Consider the following 20,067-nt stretch of genomic DNA (forward strand, 5'->3'; position numbering starts at 1 on the left):
GAGGGGAGGAAGGGGGGAAAGATGGGGGGGGGGGGGCATCATTGTGGGTGGGATGGGTAAATGTACACAGCGGTTGATAACAGCTCTCCAAACTTTCCTGGCCGGCCCACGACATTGCCCACTGGCATTGGAGCTTAAACATCCCGCCCATAAGTCACCCGGCTATGATTTAGAAACAGGAGTTAGTGAGTAATTTACGTGAGCTGGTCCTGTAGCATTAATTTGCCTGCAATTAAAAAATCCCTCACTCAGAGATGTTTATTCAGGTACTCTGGTTCATGAAGCATGCCTGCATTAGTTACTTTCAGTCCACGCAACTGAGATAAGCCATCCACCACGCCATCTGTGCACCTAATTCCTTGGTCGATGAGCACCAGCAGCATCATTTTGGTCCTCAAATATTACCTCAAAAGCTTTCTAATCTTTTTATGCAACTTGTCCTCATAATTTAACTCTTTAACCTGCAGTTACATATAATTCTATATATAAGAGGTCTCGTAGTGGGCAGCCTCCCAGCCTCTGAGCTAGAAGCTCCGGGTTCAAGTTCTACCCCAGGACTTGATGGCCAAGGAAAGGGCATTCGTAACGCAGCCAAACGGGTTCAGTGTGAAGTTAAAAACTCACCACTATTCTTAGAATTCCCCCTGTACCAAAAAGGGTCGATATTCTAAATGGTGAACAGGGATTCTCACTCCCCGACTCCGATGCAGGCTTCAGTGGGTGCTATTCAGGTCAAACTATATTTTCAAGTTATCCCCCGGTATAACCCATACCTTCACCGAAGAATTTTACCTACTTTCCCCTCAGTAGCATTGATATCCTGGGTCCTGCATTGTTAAGTAAGTAAAGTAGGCTAATAACCACTGTTTCAGATTAAAACTTTTAAGTTATTTTATTGTTATATATTTTTTTCTTTTTAAAAGATGCAACCACTGTCTTTACAGTAAAGTAAAAAATCTTGCTTCTGGATCCTTCTTGTTGGTTGAAGGGACCTTCAGGCCCAACTTGACAATCAATCTTCTTTTTAAAATCTGGTCTTCTTTAGATGTATTCACTGATGAGCTCGGTTGCTGTGTCCTATCTTTCCCATGTACCGAGCTGTGAGAGCTGGCTCTGCTGGCTGTCCCCTTTCTTCGGGTTTATATATTTTTCTAACAGTTATCTAGTTTTTATGACTTTATTGTAAAGTAACTCTTATTTTCTTTGATTGTAAAAAGTATCTTTGATCTAAACATTCTAATCCAATTAAGTATTCATTTTGACATAACCTCACCCCTCAGGTCTCTGATTACATTGTTTCCTTTGTGATGTTCAAAGTTCCTTTGTGATATTCAAAAATGCTTTGGTTTCAAGAGCTGTGAATTTTGGTTTGGTTCCTGTCATTTCTATAGTTTTATTTTCCAATTGTGTCCTCAGCTCATAATTTTGACTTTGATTTATGTTTCTCGTAGACTGATAGTCTCCAGTTTTCTTTAATTTACCTGGTATTAGCAATATTTCACACCTTGAATTGTCATCAAATTCAACTGAACCTCATCCTTTCTTTTCCAGCTGCTTACTAAGATAGTTACTTTCAATGAAGGTCTGAAACATTGCTTTTAGCTGTATGCTAAAAATCCACTTGGTTATAACTTCAAAGGTTGACATTTATCACGGAGCTCAACTGAAACTATCATCCCTGCTTTTCCAGATGCTTACTAAGATAGTTACTTTCAATGAAGGTGTGAGACATTGTTTTTGGCTTCATTCAAAATCCTGTGAGTTTGACCAAGGATGTCTGCATTTTACAATCCTGCTCTTTGCAGCTGCTGTTAACCCTTTATGGGATCTTTCCCTGTATCCTCTCATGTTTCTCTCAGACCAGATATTGCCAGACCTCCATGTTTCAAATGACACATCTTTCCATATTTTCAATAACACCACGTTTTGACATTTGAAACATAACTATATCATTTCGTCAATTATCCCCCCATCTAATTGTACTGACTAACATTTATCCCCGATCTTTCTCATTTGTATGTACATGTTTTGTGATTTTAAATTGTGCACCAAAATCAATTCGTAAATGTATCCATATCACAGACCAGTGTCTTTTTTCGTTCTTTCCTCAAGTCCAATTACCGTGAACCATAGCCGCAGCCGCTCAGGAAGGTAACCAAATAGCTATATCCGTGTGTTCCACTACCTCCAAAGCATTTTACTTCCTTGGGGTAGCAGCACCGTAGAAGCGTCCTCATGTACCTTAGAAATAGCACACAATTCAGTCCATCTGTAACCAAAAAGTTATTTTGTTCATCACTGGCTGTTCAGTGTCCCATTTTTCTGTCATCCAAATTGCTTACCGTTTCTCATCGGAATGGTAAATTATGATATCATGTACCACCCACTGATTACCTTGCTTCATTAATTTAAAAGGTTCAATTGATCCTGCTTCTATCCCTGACTTCGCCACATTAATGTCTAATATTGTCCTGAACCATGTATGTCTGCCAGCCCCTGGTGTACATGAGAGACTATCTTTCTGACAAATTTCTTTCAAATCCCTTTCATCTGTTATAATTTACCTTACAACATTTGCAATATAATATGCCAACAGTATTCGCAAAACGACATCGAACTGTCACTTTTTCTTTTTCCAAATAAATTCTCCCTATTGTTAAATAAACAGTAAAAAAAATTAAGTCTTATCTTAACACATTACTCATCACCTAACCACACAAATAGACTGTGGTTTACATATTTGCAACTGTTATCACAATTTCAATACTAAAAATAAAGTACATCGACACATTCCTTCGTGGCTTTGGGACAAATAGTCATTATATACTAAATATGGCGTGTAAACAACATCAATATTATTTGTGATGTTCTATGTAGTTAAATCAAGAAAGCACACGAAACTACCACTATTCCCCCTCTATTAAAACATTCACACAGTTTAGAAATGCTGATCAAGTTCTCGAACGGCACACATACCCCCATTATCATACATACATAACAGTGCCTACCAATTTACATGACATTTCTTCCTTAATAATGTTTACAGCTCGTCAATGCAATATTGTTTGCTGCATTGGCAATAATTTTCCCACCGTGGCATCGAGCTACAAAAATTCTTAAACTTTTGTAATTTAGCATATTGGGGTTCCTCGTCAGTCGCTGCTGTCTGCCGAGACCCTTAATAGCTCCACCACGTAGTACATACCCCGTGGAGACCGCAGATCATCCATCAGCTGATGTCCAATTGGAGATGTCTGAACGGAGGTTTCACTGCTCAGTAATAATTTGATATTTTGATTTGTTTCTAACCCGTAAAGTTTTCCTCTGGGTTCTGTCATTTAATTCCCTCAACTATGTAGCCAATTGTATCATTAGTTTCCCCCCAATCCTGTATAAAACATTCTTCTCTGGAGTGCAGTTCTCTTCCTTCTTGTGAACTGGTTTGTCTGTTATTTATTTTTTCCATCTGAAAAATCAAATGAACAGGTCAAGGGTGGAGAGGGCCCTATTCTTTAATTTGTACTTTCTATCTTCGTTTGAACACTCCAGAAGTGCCCTCTCCAGGACATCCGGATTTCTTTTGCTACCATTTCGTTCCTTTTTTTTTTGAACTGGTTTATTTTCCTTATCCTTTATATCCTTCATACAATTAAAGCCTGTTAAGCCTCCTCCTTCTGTCATTGCACCCCTGAGTGAGATTCAAAGAATCTCAAACTCCTCCTCTTTTGCTCGCTCAGTGATCCAATCTGGTAGAAACCGAACCTTGATACATTCCTGATATTGCTACTACATTTACTTTAATTATTTTATTTTAATTACGACCGGATTTTTATGAAGGTAAGTTCCAAACATGACATTTTAACTTTATCATCTGTCCAATCAATGCTGCTCATGGGTTTTAATTCACTATCTTCCCACTAATTGGGTCATGTGTTTTAATTGTGATACAATTTTGTTTGCTCCAGACACCATGCTTCTCTAATTCAACTGTATGTTTACCCAGATTCTGAACAATCTTGTCTTTCCATTTCACAGCTTCACTGATTATTTTCCCTGCAGTCTTAGTTGGTAGCTTCACCCACACTTCCTCTCCTACTTGATAATTTCCAGATTCACTTGGGTCCCCTTGTCCCTGGGAGACAGAGATTACTATTAAGATCAAATACTATTCTCTCAATGTCTTTATCCCAGCCTTCATCATTCTGATTCTTTATTATCCAATCCTTTACTTTTCTTACAGACCTCTCAGCCATTCCATTACTCTCAGGCGCATATTTCACGGCCCAATTGATTGCTATTCCTCTGTCAGCACAAAAGTTAATAACAGTATTATTTCTAAAGTGCGACGCATTGTCCATCCGGACCGATTCTGGCCTACCTCTTGAGGTCATCATTTCTGCCAATACCTTTTGGTAGTGGCTCCATTTGCTTTGCTGGTTGCTCTGAGGTCTATTTCTCCCGTGCAGCTATCAGTTTTGACTAAAAAGTACAAATTACCGATGCTGATTCTAGGAAAAAGCAGTCCTGCATGATCTAATGACCATTGTTGCATTGGTTTCTCAGTTTTTATGCTCCTGTATGTTTTCTCCCCTCTCTGTCCTCCACAGGCCATACATCTTTCACATTTCCTCCTGACTGCCGTTAAGTGTTGTATCCAATTAATACATCATCGATATATACTAAAGCCAAATCGTCTTTAATCAGTTCCCTGACTATTGCCTGAAAATGATTTGGAGAATTAACATATCCCTGTGGCAGTCTACAATATACAGCTTAGTGCTGAAGGTGAATGCTGTTTTCGCCCTGCTGTCTGGGTCTAATGAAGCACTCCAGAATCCATTCGCCAGATCTATACTAGTTAAGTAAGTTTTTCCTGCGACTTGCGCTAAGGTAGTTTGTGGATTTATCAAATATCTCTTATCCTTTTTCGTGACTTTATTTAGAGCTTTGTAATTTGTTACCATCCTAAATGTACCATCTGGTTTACTTACTACTTGAATTGGACTATTTGTCGAGGCATATGTGACCTGTTGAATAATCTCCTGCTGCTCTAATTCCTTGATTGTTATCTCCAGCTCGCTCTTAGCTCCTCGGGTCTAAGGAGCATTGTGTATTGTGTGTTGGAATCTCTTGCTAATTAAACCTGTGTCATTCTTTCCTATCGCTAGGTTTGCTCCCATTAATACTTCTTCCATCTTCTTCCAAGCCTCGTCATTTAAAATACTTTTTTCTTTCTGTTTCCTTATTTCTTCCATGTTATCAATTGGTTTTAATATCCTTATTTTTCCTGTATCTATTTTTATTAAATCTTTTCCTGCCATTAGATTCTCATTTCCTGATATTGCAAATAATTCTCCTAATCTAATTTCTGGTCTAATATCCTTATTCCCTAATGCTCCTTCTACTATGTATTATTTTCCTGTAAGATTTCCAGCTTCTTCCTTTATCATTGATACCTCAGCCCCTGTGTCCACAATAAATCTCTTTCCCCTGTATTCTACTACTAATTCCCCTTTTTCTGTTTCTATTGTTTGATTTTGGATAGCCTGTTTAAGGGGAGAAGCCAAATCTGTTCAATTTATACCGGGGCCTCCTCTGCCTCTTCCTCGGAATCCCCCTCGCGAGGGTCCCGAGTACCAGTCTGGTGGGTGATACCTACCTTGCTCAATCCTCCCCTGACCAGCTGCTCTTCTTCTCCTATCCTCAATGAATCTGTCTCTTTCCTCCCGACTGAGGGCTCGGAATTGTTCCCTTGGTAAGTAATTTAGATTTTGTGGTGGTGGTGGTCCTTGTGACCGCAGATTATACCCGTGTTGTGGCGTTGCTGGCTGGGCTAGATTTTGTCCCGTTTTGTCGGGTATCTGTCGACTCGGTGGTCTGGTCTGAGCATTTTGTGTTGAAACATTATTTTGGGCAGCTGCTGCTCTTCTTTGTTCCCCTTTTGTTTGTTTATCCTTAATTGCTTTGCCTGCCAAATCAAATTTGACCAGTTCTCTTCCTATTTCTTTTCTGGGGGTTGTTAGCAGTATTGTTGAGAAGCTATTCCCTCCTGGAATCTTGGGTATTGATTCCCTCAGGGATCTGACTACATCGGCCCCCTCTTCCTTATTAACCTCATATATTTGGTCGACATATGTTGTGAGGTGTTCCCCTGCATATGCTGCCTCTGTCCTTTCTTTCATTAATTTAGCTCTCTCATTTCCCAAATCTAACTCATTTATTAAATCTGAGACTTCGCCTGTAAGTATTTCTCCCACTGTATGTAAATCAATCAATTTGGTGGATTCTCCTGATGCCCCCATTTTGTTCGTTAACTGTTTTACCTTCTGTGAATACTCAATTCTACTCTCCCCATCTTTCTTTGGGCCTGCTGTCTTCATTACTGCTGCTACTATTTTATACGGTACCATACCTCCCTGTCCTTCCTCTGGACCTGGTGTAAATGACCAAACTACTTTCTCACTTCTGGGGCATGCCGTTCTTAAAGGGGCACTTCTATCTGGTTCCCTATATTCTGAGAAGTGTATTTGTCGTTGTACCGGTTCTTCTTCAAGAAAGGGGTACCCTGTTGTACAAAATCTTCCACCGGTTCTATATATTCATCAAATTTTGCAATTGGTACTTGGCTATCCCGTGGAGCAAAACTTACCCTATCTATGGGAGTCGGTGCAGTTATTCGGGGTCTTGGGAGATTCAGTATCCTTTCTTGCTGCTATTATCTGGCCTTGTGTTTCTCTGCTGTTCCTTACTCTACTCATGGCTCTTCCGAAACTATCATGCCCTTTGCTCATTTGCCAAAATTTAGCTTTGGGGGTAACATTTGGTAATCCCAGTAATTTTGTAGAATCAATTTGTTGACGTCCTCCTAATATTTCTCCTATTTTATGTCCCCTAGATATAACCTCTCTTTTCCATCCTTCCTGATCTCTGTGGTGTACCATTTTTGCCTTTAGATTATACATATAATATGGTAAATCCTTATTTATTGGTCGATAAGTGGAAGGTTGTTGTTGTTTCCAGTAATCGCTATAAGCCCCTATGTCTAATGGTTTAGAATTTTTTCTATTCCCTTTTCTTCTCCTTGGTTTTAATATTTCCTCATTCTCTTTTGAGGATGATGATTCTTCCTGTCCCAGCGCAGGAGGCACAATAATCCCAACTAGACTTTGTTCCTCTTCACTTTCTTGTGTTTCAAAAAAATAGTCTATAAAAGCTCCTTCTTTATGTGTGGCAGATTGCCTAGGCCAATTTTCTTCCTGAAACAGACTTACATCTGGGTATTGAGAATGGTATCGCTTTGGGAAATTTTCAAAGGGGTCCGAATTCCCTTGGTTATCTGGTGCTCTGGGTCGTGTTTTTTCTGTCTCTGACAGGGGTGCTGGCACTTGGTTGAATTGAAATTCAGATTGCTGTTATGTTCCTGCTGTGTCTAAAAGGAATTGTAGCCATTGCTCTCGCCAAATCCTTATTGTCTGACCTGCCCTAGCCAGAGGGGTTAATGCACATGTCTTTATTATCACTCTCAGAGATTCCCTTGAGTTATTTTTGAATATTCCGTCTCCTAATAATGTCATATCAACATCTCTCTCTACACTATGTCTCAGGATTCCTTCCATGTTTGCTTGATTTACTTCTGTCTCATCCATCATACTATACTGCTGTCTGGAATTGTTTAGTGATACCACATATATAATCTTTGTCCCATGGCTCAGAGTTGTGGCTCTAGCTATCCCTTCGTTAAATTCTCCTCTTAGAACTACCTCTTCATCCATTTTTAGCTGTAACTCCGGATTGTATCTATGAGCCAATACCTCTGAAATTCCTGCCCCTAATTTCCCCTTTCTATTGGAAGGATTAACTTGTACGTTCTTTTGGGCATTTGTAAAGTCTCCTTCCACTAAGTGGATCTGCTTTCCTCCTACGTACAGTTTTTTAATAAGTCTTGTCTGCTCCCATTCATCTTCGATTTTACTTGGTGCATTTGTTTCAAACCCTACTGTTTTCACTGTGCTATCTGATTTCTAGGACTGATTCCTCGTCATTTTCCATTTCTGAAGCTTCATTTTTCTGCAGCTGTTTACTATATTCGTTTGCCACTTCAGACTTACTTTTGTGTTCACTAGGGACCTGTATTATTTCTTTCATGTTTTCTTCGTCAATGATTTTAACCAGTTTAGAGCACTCTTTGCCCACTTGAGCAGCTGCATGCTTCTGTCTGTGTCCGAACAAAATGAGTGATTCAGCTTGCTTTTCAAATGCAAATTTACAAAGTGCTTTAAGAATCCTGACTGGATCTCTATATTGCAGGTCTTTAGGCACTCTAACAAAGAAGGAGACGTCTCCGTCTTGATATGTCTCTTTCTTCCAGGATTATTTTAGCTTTTAATTTCTTCCATTCTTGTTTCATTGCTTCATCTCTCTTGACTGTATTCCAGGGCAAGAGAATTACCCTAATTGCCATTTTTCAGAATTCTAAGTTCTTTTCCTGGTTGTCCCTTTCAGATGCACTCTGAAATTAAGGATAAGTACCCTTTCTGGGCCCTCTCCAAGACTAACTAAGGCACTATCTTCCTGTTTTAGTTAAATTGGTTATTGGTCTCTAAAGGTTTCTAGGCGCGCCCTATTTCTCTAGGATGTTCCTCACAATCTGCCTCACTCTAAGGATGATTTATTTTTTGGCCTCCTTTAACAGTAATGGATGCAAGATTTTTAGTGCTGTCACCAAGATGTCTTGCAGGCTTTTTCTCAGAGTCAGTATCTTCTAGTCTACTGATTTTTACACCCAACCTGAGTTTTATGTCCCCTCGATCCACAGAATATCCTTACAAAAGTCAATCACACATGACTTTCCAAACTAAACTCGGCAGGTAAAGTTTGACTCACACATAGACTAGAAACTTCTAATATTCTAGCCTTTGTGCCGGTTAGAAACTTCCAATATTCTAACTGCTGTTTGGGAACTAGAAACTTCTAATATTCTAGCCTCGCTTTACCTAGAAACTTCTAATATTCTAGCCTCGCTTTACCTAGAAACTTCTGATATTCTAGGCCTCCACGCTGGGCGCCATGAAGTTAAAAACTCACCACTATTCTTAGAATTCCCCCTATACCAAAAAAGGGTTGATATTCTAAATGGTGAACAGGCATTCTCACTCCCCCACTCCGATACAGGCTTCAGTGGGTGCTATTCAGGTCAAACTATATTTTCAAGTTATCCCCCGGTATAACCCATACCTTCACCGAAGAATTTTACCTACTTTCCCCTCAGTAGCATTGATATCCTGGGTCCTGCATTGCTAAGTTTTGTAAGGGCCACGAAGAATCCAGCACAAGTTTTAAGGATACAAAGTAATAACATTTATTTACTATAACATATATACATAACAGTAGCAGTAACTTCCCTTGCTACATACTCCTTCCTGCTGGTTCCTGAACTGGCCAGCTTTATTTATACTCGGAGTTTACTGGTGGTTTCTCCGCCCCCTCATTGGGGAAGCTCATACTCCCACAGGATTGTGGGATAGTCATTAGTCCCCAGCCAATGGTAAGTAGGCAGGTTATAACACTAAGTAAGTAAAGTAGGTTAATAACCACTGTTTCAGGTAAAAACTTTTAAGTTATTTTATTATTATATATTTTTTTCTTTTTAAAAGATGCAATCACTGTCTTTACAGAAAAGTAAAAAATCTTGCTTCTGGATCCTTCTGGTTGGTTGAAGGGACCTTCAGGCCCAACTTGACAATCAATCTTCTTTTTAAAATCTGGTCTTCTTTAGATGTATTCACTGATGAGCTCGGTTGCTGTGTCCTATCTTTCCCATGTACCGAGCTGTGAGAGCTGGCTCTGCTGGCTGTCCCCTTTCTTCGGGTTTATATATTTTTCTAACAGTTATCTAGTTTTTATGACTTTATTGTAAAGTAACTCTTATTTTGTTTGATTGTAAAAAGTATCTTTGATCTTAACATTCTAATCCAATTAAGTATTCATTTTGACATAACCTCACCTCTCAGGTCTCTGATTACATTGTTTCCTTTGTGATGCTCAAAGTTCCTTTGTGATATTCAAAAATGCTTTGGTTTCAAGAGCTGTGAATTTTGGTTTGGTTCCTGTCATTTCTATAGTTTTATTTTCCAATTGTGTCCTCAGCTCATAATTTTGACTTTGATTTATGTTTCTCGTAGACTGATAGTCTCCAGTTTTCTTTAATTTACCTGGTATTAGCAAAATTTCACACCTTGAATTGTCATCAAATTCAACTGAACCTCATCCTTTCTTTTCCAGCTGCTTACTAAGATAGTTACTTTCAATGAAGGTCTGAAACATTGCTTTTAGCTGTATGCTAAAAATCCACTTGGTTATAACTTCAAAGGTTGACATTTATCACGGAGCTCAACTGAAACTATCATCCCTGCTTTTCCAGATGCTTACTAAGCATCAATGAAGGTGTGAGCCATTGTTTATGGCTTCATTCAAAATCATGTGTGTTTGCTAAGCCTGCTTGACCAAGGATATCTGCATTTTACAATCCTGCTCTTTGCAGCTGCTGTTAACCCTTTGTGGGATCTTTCCCTGTATCCTCTCATGTTTCTCTCGGACCAGATATTGCCAGACTTCCATGTTTCAAATGACACATCTTTCCATATTTTCAAAAACAAGTGTCAATCTACAAACCATTCTAAACACTGGCTGTCTGGGATGATCATGCTAACACAGGTCCCAAAGTCTCCGCTTCATCAGCGTCTTAGCCGGGGCCAACCCAGTCACCGTGTGCGGGGTGGTCCTGTAGTAAAACAGGAACCAGCCAGCCTGGTGTCCATCGACATCGAAGACTGTTTTCAGAACCCGCATTTGAACATCTGGACTGCCCCTTTTGCTAGTCCATTCAAAGCCGGGTGGTACGGGGCGCTTCGAATGTGTCGTACCCCGATGGCCTTCAGAAACCCAGAGAATTCTTCACTCATAAAAGGTGTGCCATTGTCCATGACTAACACCTGGGGTATGCACTGGGTACAAAAAGACAAACGCAGCTTCTCAATTGTTGCCCTGGAGGTGGCTGACCCCACCTCCAGCCATCAATTAAGAGGAGGAACATCAACCCCTGAAATGGCCCAGCAAATTCGGAGTGCAACCACACCCATGGCCGCCTTGGCCATCCCCAAGGGTGGAACAATGCGGCCAGGTGCTTCTGGTGCTCCTCACAGATGGTACATTATTGGGCTAATCGTTCAATGTTAGCATCCAGGCCCGGCCACCAAACATAGCTGCGTGCTAACATTTCCGTTTTGACACCCCTGGGTGTCCATTGTGGAGGTCTTGCAAGATCAAACTATGTCCTTTTTCCAGGACGATGACATGCATACCCCAAAGCAGGACACCATCCTCCACACTAAATTTGGATATCTTGGATGAGAAACCCGTAATTCATCTGGGGGCTGTCGATGCAGCCCACCATATAACACGAGATGCCGAACCTTGGAAAGAACCAGGTCCGTTTGGGTCCACTCCCGGATCCTGGACTCAGTGACTGGCAACATGTCCATAAAGCTAAAGGTGGTGACACAATCATTGGTCCTGGGAGGAGATGGGGGACAGTCGACAAGGGTAGACGGCCTGCACAATATGAGTGCCCGGCCTATGTTCGAACGAATATTCATAGACGGCCAGCAAAAGGGCCCACCGCTGGATCCTCGCAGATGTGATAGGTGAGCTGGCCCAGTCCTCCTTGAACAAACTGAGCAATGATGATGATGATGATGGTGAAAAGGCAGCTGCACACGTATTGATGAAATTTCTTTACTGCGACAACAACCGCCAGGCCCTCCTTTTCTATCTGTGTGCATTTGTGTTCGGCTACAGCCAGTGTCCAGGAGGAGAAAGCAATCGCTCGATCCCTGCCATTGCCATCCTATGATCGAGAACATCCCTAATTCCGTACAGCGGTGCATCATACATGACGATGAGAGGTTTGGCAGGATCATAGTGAGTCAACAATCCGGAAGACGAAAGCTGTTTCTTCACCTATTTGAAAGACGTTTCCTGCGGCCTACACCACACCCACGTTTTTCTTCAAAAGTAAATGCAGGAGGCCACAATCAGCACGAGATACATGATGAATTTGCCATAATAGTTTGCTAATCATAAAAACGATCAAAGCCGACTTCCGGTTGCGGTGATGCACTGCTAAGCCGCACGTTTCGGCAGCTCCCGTTCTAACGGACTTTTGGGCTCTTTTTGGGATCCCCAAAGGAAATTTTTTTGGACCGAACCCAGTGTGGGGTGACGAAGGAAGGAGTCCCCCCGGGTGTGTATGGAAAGGATTGGTTGTAGTGGCCAGATTGCGACGGATCCTTTAGAGCAGCGGCAGAGAAGAGAAGGAAGAAGCAAGATGGCAACGGATGGAGTCCAGATGACATGGGGCCCGGACCAGCAGGAATTCCTCCGGCGGTGTGCGAAGGAATTAAAGAAGGAGGTGCTGGCGCCGATGTTATTGGCAATCGAAGGGCTAAAGGAAACGCAAAACGCCCAGGCGATAGAGCTCCGTGGGGTGAAGATGAAGGCATCTGAGAACGAGGATGAGATTCTGGGCCTAGCGGTAAAAATGGAGACGCACGAGGTGCTACATAAGAGGTGTATCGAAAGGCTCGAAGTCCTGGAGAACAGCTCGAGGAGAAAGAACCTCCGGATTCTGGGTCTCCCCGAGGGAGTGGAGGGAGCTGACGTTGGGGCTCATGTGAGCACGATGCTCCATTCGCTAATGGGAGCTGAGGCCCCCTCGGGCCCCCTGGAGGTGGAAGGAGCTCACCGGGTCCTTGTGAGGAGACCAAAGGCTGGAGAACCACCAAGGGCGATAGTGGTGAGATTTCACCGCTTCACCGACAGAGAGGCGGTTTTGAGCTGGGCCAAAAAGGTTCGGAGTAGCAGGTGGGAGAATGCGGTGATACGAGTGTATCAGGACTGGAGCGCAGAGGTTTCGAGAAGGAGGGCGAGCTTTAATCGGGCCAAGGCGGTGCTTCACAAGAAGAAAATAAAGTTTGGGATGCTGCAGCCTGCGCGATTGTGGGTCACGCACCAAGGCAAACATTACTACTTTGAAACGTCGGATGAGGCATGGACCTTCATCCAAGAAGAGAAATCAGAACTGAGTGACTGATGCTGTGGGGGAGACGACGATGTCAATGTATAGAAATGTAAATTGGGGAATGGGAGGTTCACAGTATCATGACGATAGACGGGGTTTTTTCTCTTCTTGACGGGGGGACACTGAGAAATGTGGGCGCCGGTGGAAAAAGGGACTGAGGGGGGGGTGGGAATGGGGGAGCTGCGCCATGGGGGGCGGGGCCGATCCAGGAAAGCGCGTTTTTTTTCCCGCGCTAGGGAGATGATGGCGGGAAGATAGGCGCAAGAAGGATGAGAGTTCCAAACACGGGGGGGGGGGGGGGGGGGGGGGGGTCAAGGAGAGAGCGGGGTAAGCCGGGGTCAGTTGGAGTCAGCTGACTTTCGGAAGCATCATGGGGGGAGTAACCATGCTAGATGGGGATCGAGCGGGGGGGGGGTCAACTGGGTTGCTGCTGCTGGGAGCGAGAGGGAGCTGGCAAGAGAAGAGGTGGTCGGGACGGGAGTGCGCCACCTGGGGGACGGGTGGGTGCGCGGGACCTGGACGGGGGACTGGTCTAGAATAGGGGATGGCTAGTCGACGGGGGGTGGGGGAGGGGGGGGGGCGGCCCCCCAATCCGGCTGATCACGTGGAATGTGAGGGGGGGGCGGCCCCCCAATCCGGCTGATCACGTGGAATGTGAGAGCCCTAAATGGGCCGATTAAGAGGGCCCGAGTGTTCGCGCACTTAAAAGGACTGGAGGCAGACGTGGTCATGCTTCAGGAGACGCATCTGAAGGTGGTGGATCAGGTTAGGATAAGGAAAGGATGGGTGGGACAGGTGTTCCACTCAGGGTTGGACGTGAAAAATAGAGGGGTGGCGATATTGGTGGGGAAACGGGTGTCGTTCGAGGCTAGGAATATAGTGGTGGACAACGGTGGTAGATATGTGATGGTGAGTGGTAGATTGCAGGGAAAGGAGGTCATGCTGGTAAATGTATGTGCCCCGAACTGGGACGATGCGGGATTTATGAAGCGGATGCTGGGACGTATCCCGGACCTGGAGGTGGGAAGCCTGGTAATGGGGGGGGTTTTCAATACTGTGCTGGATCCAGGGTTAGATCGGTATAGATCCAGGACCGGAAAAAGGCCGGCAGCAGCCAAGGTGCTCAGGGGGTTCATGGAGCAAATCCGTGGAGATTTGCCAGGCCGTTGGCCAAAGAGTTCTCCTTTTTCTCCCATGTCCATAAGGTATACTCCTGGATAGATTTCTTTGTTTTGAGCAGGGCACTGATTTCGAGGGTGGCAGGAATGGAGTATTCGGCCATAGCCGTTTCAGACCATGCCCCGCACTGGGTGGATCTGGAACTAGGAGAAGAGAGGGAACAGCGCCCACTCTGGCGACTGGATGTGGGACTATTGGCGGATGAGGGGGTCTGTGGAAGGGTGCGGGGATGTATTGAGAGGTACCTGGAGGCCAATGATGACGATGAGATCCAGGTGGGGGTAGTATGGGAAGCGCTGAAGGCAGTGGTTAGGGGAGAGTTGATCTCCATTAGGGCTTACAAGGAGAAAAAAGAGTGCAAAGAAAGCGAGAGATTAGTGGGGGAGATTTTGAGTGTGGATAAAAGATATGCAGAGGCCCCGGACGAAGGACTATATAGAGAGAGGCAAAGACTTCAGATGGAGTTTGACCTGCTGACCACAGGGAGGGCAGAGGCACAGTGGAGGAAGGCACAGGGGATGAGATACGAATATGGGGAAAAGGCGAGCCGGCTGCTGGCCCACCAGCTTCGTAAGAGGATAGCGGCGAAGGAAATTGGGGGAGTCAGGGATGAAACGGGAACTACGGAGCGGAGAGCAGGGAAGGTAAATGAGGTGTTTAAGACCTTTTATGAGAGGCTATATAGGTCCCAACCCCCGGAGGGAAAAGAGGGAATGTAACAGTTTCTGGACCAACTAAGGTTCCCGAGGGTGGAGGAGCAGGAGGTGGCAGGTCTGGGGGTGCCAATTGGGGTGGATGAGGTGACTAAAGGGCTGGGGAACATGCAGGCAGGGAAGGCCCTGGGACCAGACGGGTTCCCGGTGGAATTTTACAGGAAATATGTGGACTTGTTGGCCCCGCTGCTGGTGAGAACCTTTAACAAGGCCAGAGAAGGGGGGACTCTACCCCCGACAATGTCGGAGGCGACGATATCACTAATCCTGAAGCGTGATAAAGATCCGCTGCAGTCCGGGTCATATAGGCCTATCTCGCTCCTGAATGTAGACGCCAAGTTGCTGGCAAAAGTGCTGGCAATGAGGATCGAGGATTGTGTCCCAGGGGTGGTGCATGAAGACCAGACAGGGTTTGTAAAGGGGAGACAACTGAATGTCAACGTGCGACGGCTGTTGGGGGTGATAATGATGCCCCCAGCGGAGGGGGAGGCAGAGATAGTGGTAGCGATGGATGCAGAGAAGGCATTCGATAGGGTAGAGTGGGAGTATTTATGGGAGGTGTTGAGGAGGTTTGGGTTCGGGGAGGGGTTTGTCAGTTGGGTCAGGCTCCTCTATGGGGCCCCGGTGGCAAGTGTAGTCACAAATCGGCAGAGATCGGAGTATTTTCGGTTACATAGGGGAACAAGGCAGGGGTGCCCCCTGTCCCCATTACTGTTCGCGCTGGCAATCGAACCATTGGCCATAGCGTTGAGAGACTCTAAGAAATGGAGGGGGGTGGTTAGAGGGGGAGAGGAACACCGAGTGTCACTCTACGCAGATGACCTACTGCTGTATGTGGCGGATCCTGTGGAGGGGATGACAGAGGTTATGCAGATATTGAGAGAGTTTGGCGATTTTTCGGGATATAGGCTTAATATGGGGAAGAGTGAGCTTTTCGTAGTACACCCCGGGGATCAGGGAAGAGGGATAGACGCCCTGCCGTTAAGGAGAGTGGAAAGGAGCTTCCGATATTTGGGGATTCAGGTAGCCAAGAGCTGGGGAACTCTACACAAACTCAATCTGACGCGGCTGGTGGAGCAGATGGAGGAGGATTTCAAGAGGTGGGATATGCTGCCGCTCTCACTGGCGGACAGAATGCAGGCGGTAAAAATGATGGTTCTCCCGAGGTTTCTTTTTGTGTTTCAATGTCTCCCCATTTTGATCACTAAGGCCTTTTTAAAGAAAATAGATAGGAGTGTTATGAGTTTCGTGTGGGCAGGGAAGACCCTGAGGGTAAGGAGGGGGTTCCTGCAGCGCAGCAGGGACAGAGGGGGACTGGCGTTGCCGAATCTGGACGACTATTACTGGGCCGCCAATGTGGCGATGGTTTGTAAGTGGATGAGGGAGGGAGAGGGGGCGGCGTGGAAGAGGCTGGAAATGGTGTCCTGTAAAGGAACGAGCCTAAAGGCGCTGGTGACGGCACCGCTACCGCTTTCCCTGAAAAGGTATACCACAAATCCAGTGGTGGTGGCAACCTTAAGGATCTGGGGGCAATGGAGGCGACACAGGGGGGTGACGGGTGCCTCGGTGTGGTACCCGATCAGGAATAACCATAGGTTTGTCCCAGGAAGGGTGGACGGAGGGTTCCAGAGCTGGCATCGGGCAGGAATTAGGAGATTGAGAGACTTGTTTATTGACGGGGAGTTTGCGAGCCTGGGAGCGCTGGAGGAAAAGTATGAGTTGCCCCCGGGGAATATCTTCAGATATATGCAAGTGAGGGCGTTTACGAGGCAACATGTGAGGGAATTTCCGCTGCTCCCGACACAGGGGATACAGGATAGAGTGATTTCGGGGGTATGTGTCGGGGAGGGCAAAGTGTCCGAAATATATCAGGAGATGAGAGACGAGGGGGAGGCGCTAGTAGAGGAGCTGAAGGGAAAATGGGAAGAAGAGCTGGGGGAGGAGATTGAGGAGGGGCTGTGGGCTGATGCCCTAAGTAGGGTAAATTCCTCTTCCTCGTGTGCCAGGCTTAGCCTGATACAATTCAAGGTTCTACACAGAGCACACATGACAGGAGCAAGACTGAGCAGGTTCTTCGGAGTGGAGGCCAGGTGCGGGAGGTGCTTGGGAAGCCCGGCGAACCACACACACATGTTCTGGTCGTGTCCGGCACTGGATGAGTACTGGAGGGGAGTGGCAAGACTGATTTCAAAGGTGGTGAAGGTCCGGGTCAAGCCAGGCTGGGGGTTAGCCATATTTGGGGTAGCGGAAGAGCCGGGAGTGCAGGAGGCGAAAGAGGCCGATATTCTGGCCTTTGCGTCCCTGGTAGCCCGGCGAAGGATCTTACTTATGTGGAAGGTGGCGAAACCCCCCGGCGTGGAGGCCTGGATAAACAATATGGCAGGGTTCATAAAACTGGAACGGATGAAGTTTGCGTTGAGAGGATCGGTTCAGGGGTTCTCCAGGCGGTGGCAACCGTTCCTTGACTATCTCGCGTAACGTTAAGGGAAAATAGATCGTCAGCAGCAGCCCAGATGGGAGAGGGGGGGGGGGGGAGGGGAGGGGGGGGTGGGGTAGAGGGAAGGGGGGAGCACTATTTCTTGTTACTTTGCTAGTTCACTATTTTATTTAAATACTGTTACTTATTAGTTATTGTGTTATCTCTTATGTTGATTTGTAAAGTGGGAAAATTGTGTTTGAAAACTTTAATAAAATATATATTTTTTAAAAAACGATCAAAGCCCCATGGCACTGCTGAATGTCGCGCACCTTTTCTGCGACCTGAGGTAAGCCCTCACGGTCCACCCGATAGCCCAAGTACACCACCTCTTTTGCATGAAAAACATATGTGGCTGTCTGCAGGCGGACCCCAGACTCCGGAAAATGCTGGAGAACTTCCACTCGGTTGTCCAGTTCAGTTTCTCCAGTGACCAGCACATCGTCTAAATATACCACTACACGCGGGAATCCATGCAGGATGTTCTCCATCACACATTTGAATATAACACATAACACAGGCCGGCGACATGTTGAAGGGCAACCTGGTGTATTCATACAGGCCATGGTGTATATTAATCGATTAATCGTCACGTAACGGTGGGAGGCCGAGTCCAATTTGAGTTGCAAATATGCATGACTCATATCAAGTTTGGTTTATGAAAGTCCACCCACTAATTTAGCGTAAAGATCCTCAATGCAGGACAATGGGTAATGTTCCAAACGCGAAGCCGTATTCACCGTCAGCTTATAATCCCCGCACAGATGGCACGGTGGTGCAGTGGCGCAGTGGTTAGCATTGCTGCCTCATGGTGCTGAGGACTCGGGTTCAAGCCCGGCTCTGGGTCACTGTCCGTGTGGAGTTAGCACGTTCTCCCCGTGTCTGCGTGGGTCTCACCCCCACAACCCAAAGATGTGCAGGGTAGGTGGATTGGCCACGCTAAATTGCCCCTTAATTGGAAAAAAAAGAAGTGGATACTCTTAATCTTCCAAAAAAAGCTTATAATCCCCGCACAACTGGACCATCTTGTCCAACTTCAATACCGCAACCACCAGGGCTGATTAATCTGCAAAATGAAAGGGCCGTATGACCCCTAATTCTTCAAGCTGGCTGAGCTGGGTCTCCATTTTGCCAGAAACGCATAAGGACTGGGTGGGCCCCGAAATATCTTGGCTGCGCAGCTGGGTCGACATGGATTTTGGCCACAGCACCCTTAAATATCCCCAATCCAGGCTGAAAGACTTCAGGGTACATTCCCAAAGCTTTGCTCAGGCCCCCGGATTCCATTTGGAAGATGTGTTACCAATCAAGGTGTATGCGGCTCAGCCAACCACAGCCTAACAAGCTGGAACCATGTCCCTTCACTGCAATTAGCAGGAGGCATACCGACTGCCGTCCATCAACTACCCTGGGGCCATGGTGACCCCCGCAATGTCCAGTGGCTCACTGGTACAAGTGGCCAATCAAGCCTCAGTGTCCCTCAAATACAAATGTTGCACTTCTTTCTTAATGGAGTTGAAAGTCTGCCTCCCTACAACAGATGCTGCAGCTCCATATCCAATAGGTGTCCATTCACTTGCACAACAATTCTGATGGCCACAGCCCGAGGTGTCGCCACACAATTGAGCTGTATGCAATCCTCCTCCTATGGTTCATCCAAACCACTCCCGGGGCGTGGGGACCTCTGACTGACCTGTGGCTTGCTCTCACGTCGGGGCTCACGACGACATGTCACACAACGGCCTGGTTAGCACAGGGCTAAAGAGCTGGTTTTTAAAGCAGACCCAGGCAGGCCAGCAGCACGGTTCAATTCCCATACCAGCCTCCCCGAACAAGCGCCGGCATGTGGCGACTAGGGGCTTTTCACAGTAACTTCATTTGAAGCCTACTTGTGACAATAAGTGATTTTCATTTCATTTTCATTTCTCCATCTGCAGATTCTGGGTAGCCCATCGGGACTACTCAGTTCTTGACCAAAGGACTGGGCCTGTAAGGCGCTCAGCCCAGGGCGGGGTACCACTTTTCCCGGGGATGGGGAGGGGAGGGGGAGGGGAATCATCAGGAGGGGTGCTCCCCAAGGCATTCCCTGGATTTCCTGCACCCCTTGTTCGATGTGATAGGGAAAGTTTCACAGCTTGCTGCAGATTTAAGGACATTTTGGGCAACAATTTATTTTGAGTGGCCACCTTATTGATGCTGTCGTGCAGCATTTCCCACAGGGATGTACCATATTTGTAGTATACGGCTATCTTTCGTAATCTCGACAAAATGGATACACCTGGGGTCCTTTCCACTGTATTAGTGATATCTCTGCACAATCACAGATGGCATCGGATTGAAATGTTGCCCCACTAGTGTTACTAGTTGCTCGAAAGTATGAGTGTCTGGCGCTGCAGGCTAGGTGAGACTCCGTATCACACCATAGGTATGTGCACCTCAGGCAATTGACAGTCTGGCGACCATTCTCCGCGATACTGTTGGCCCTGAAAAAGTAGCGTATTCTTTCCGCAAACTGAATCCAAACCTCAACACTGGCGTCAAACATATCCAACGTTCCAAAT

The sequence above is a fragment of the Scyliorhinus torazame genome, chromosome 14, assembly GCF_047496885.1.
Source record: "Scyliorhinus torazame isolate Kashiwa2021f chromosome 14, sScyTor2.1, whole genome shotgun sequence".
Classification (NCBI taxonomy): domain Eukaryota; kingdom Metazoa; phylum Chordata; class Chondrichthyes; order Carcharhiniformes; family Scyliorhinidae; genus Scyliorhinus; species Scyliorhinus torazame.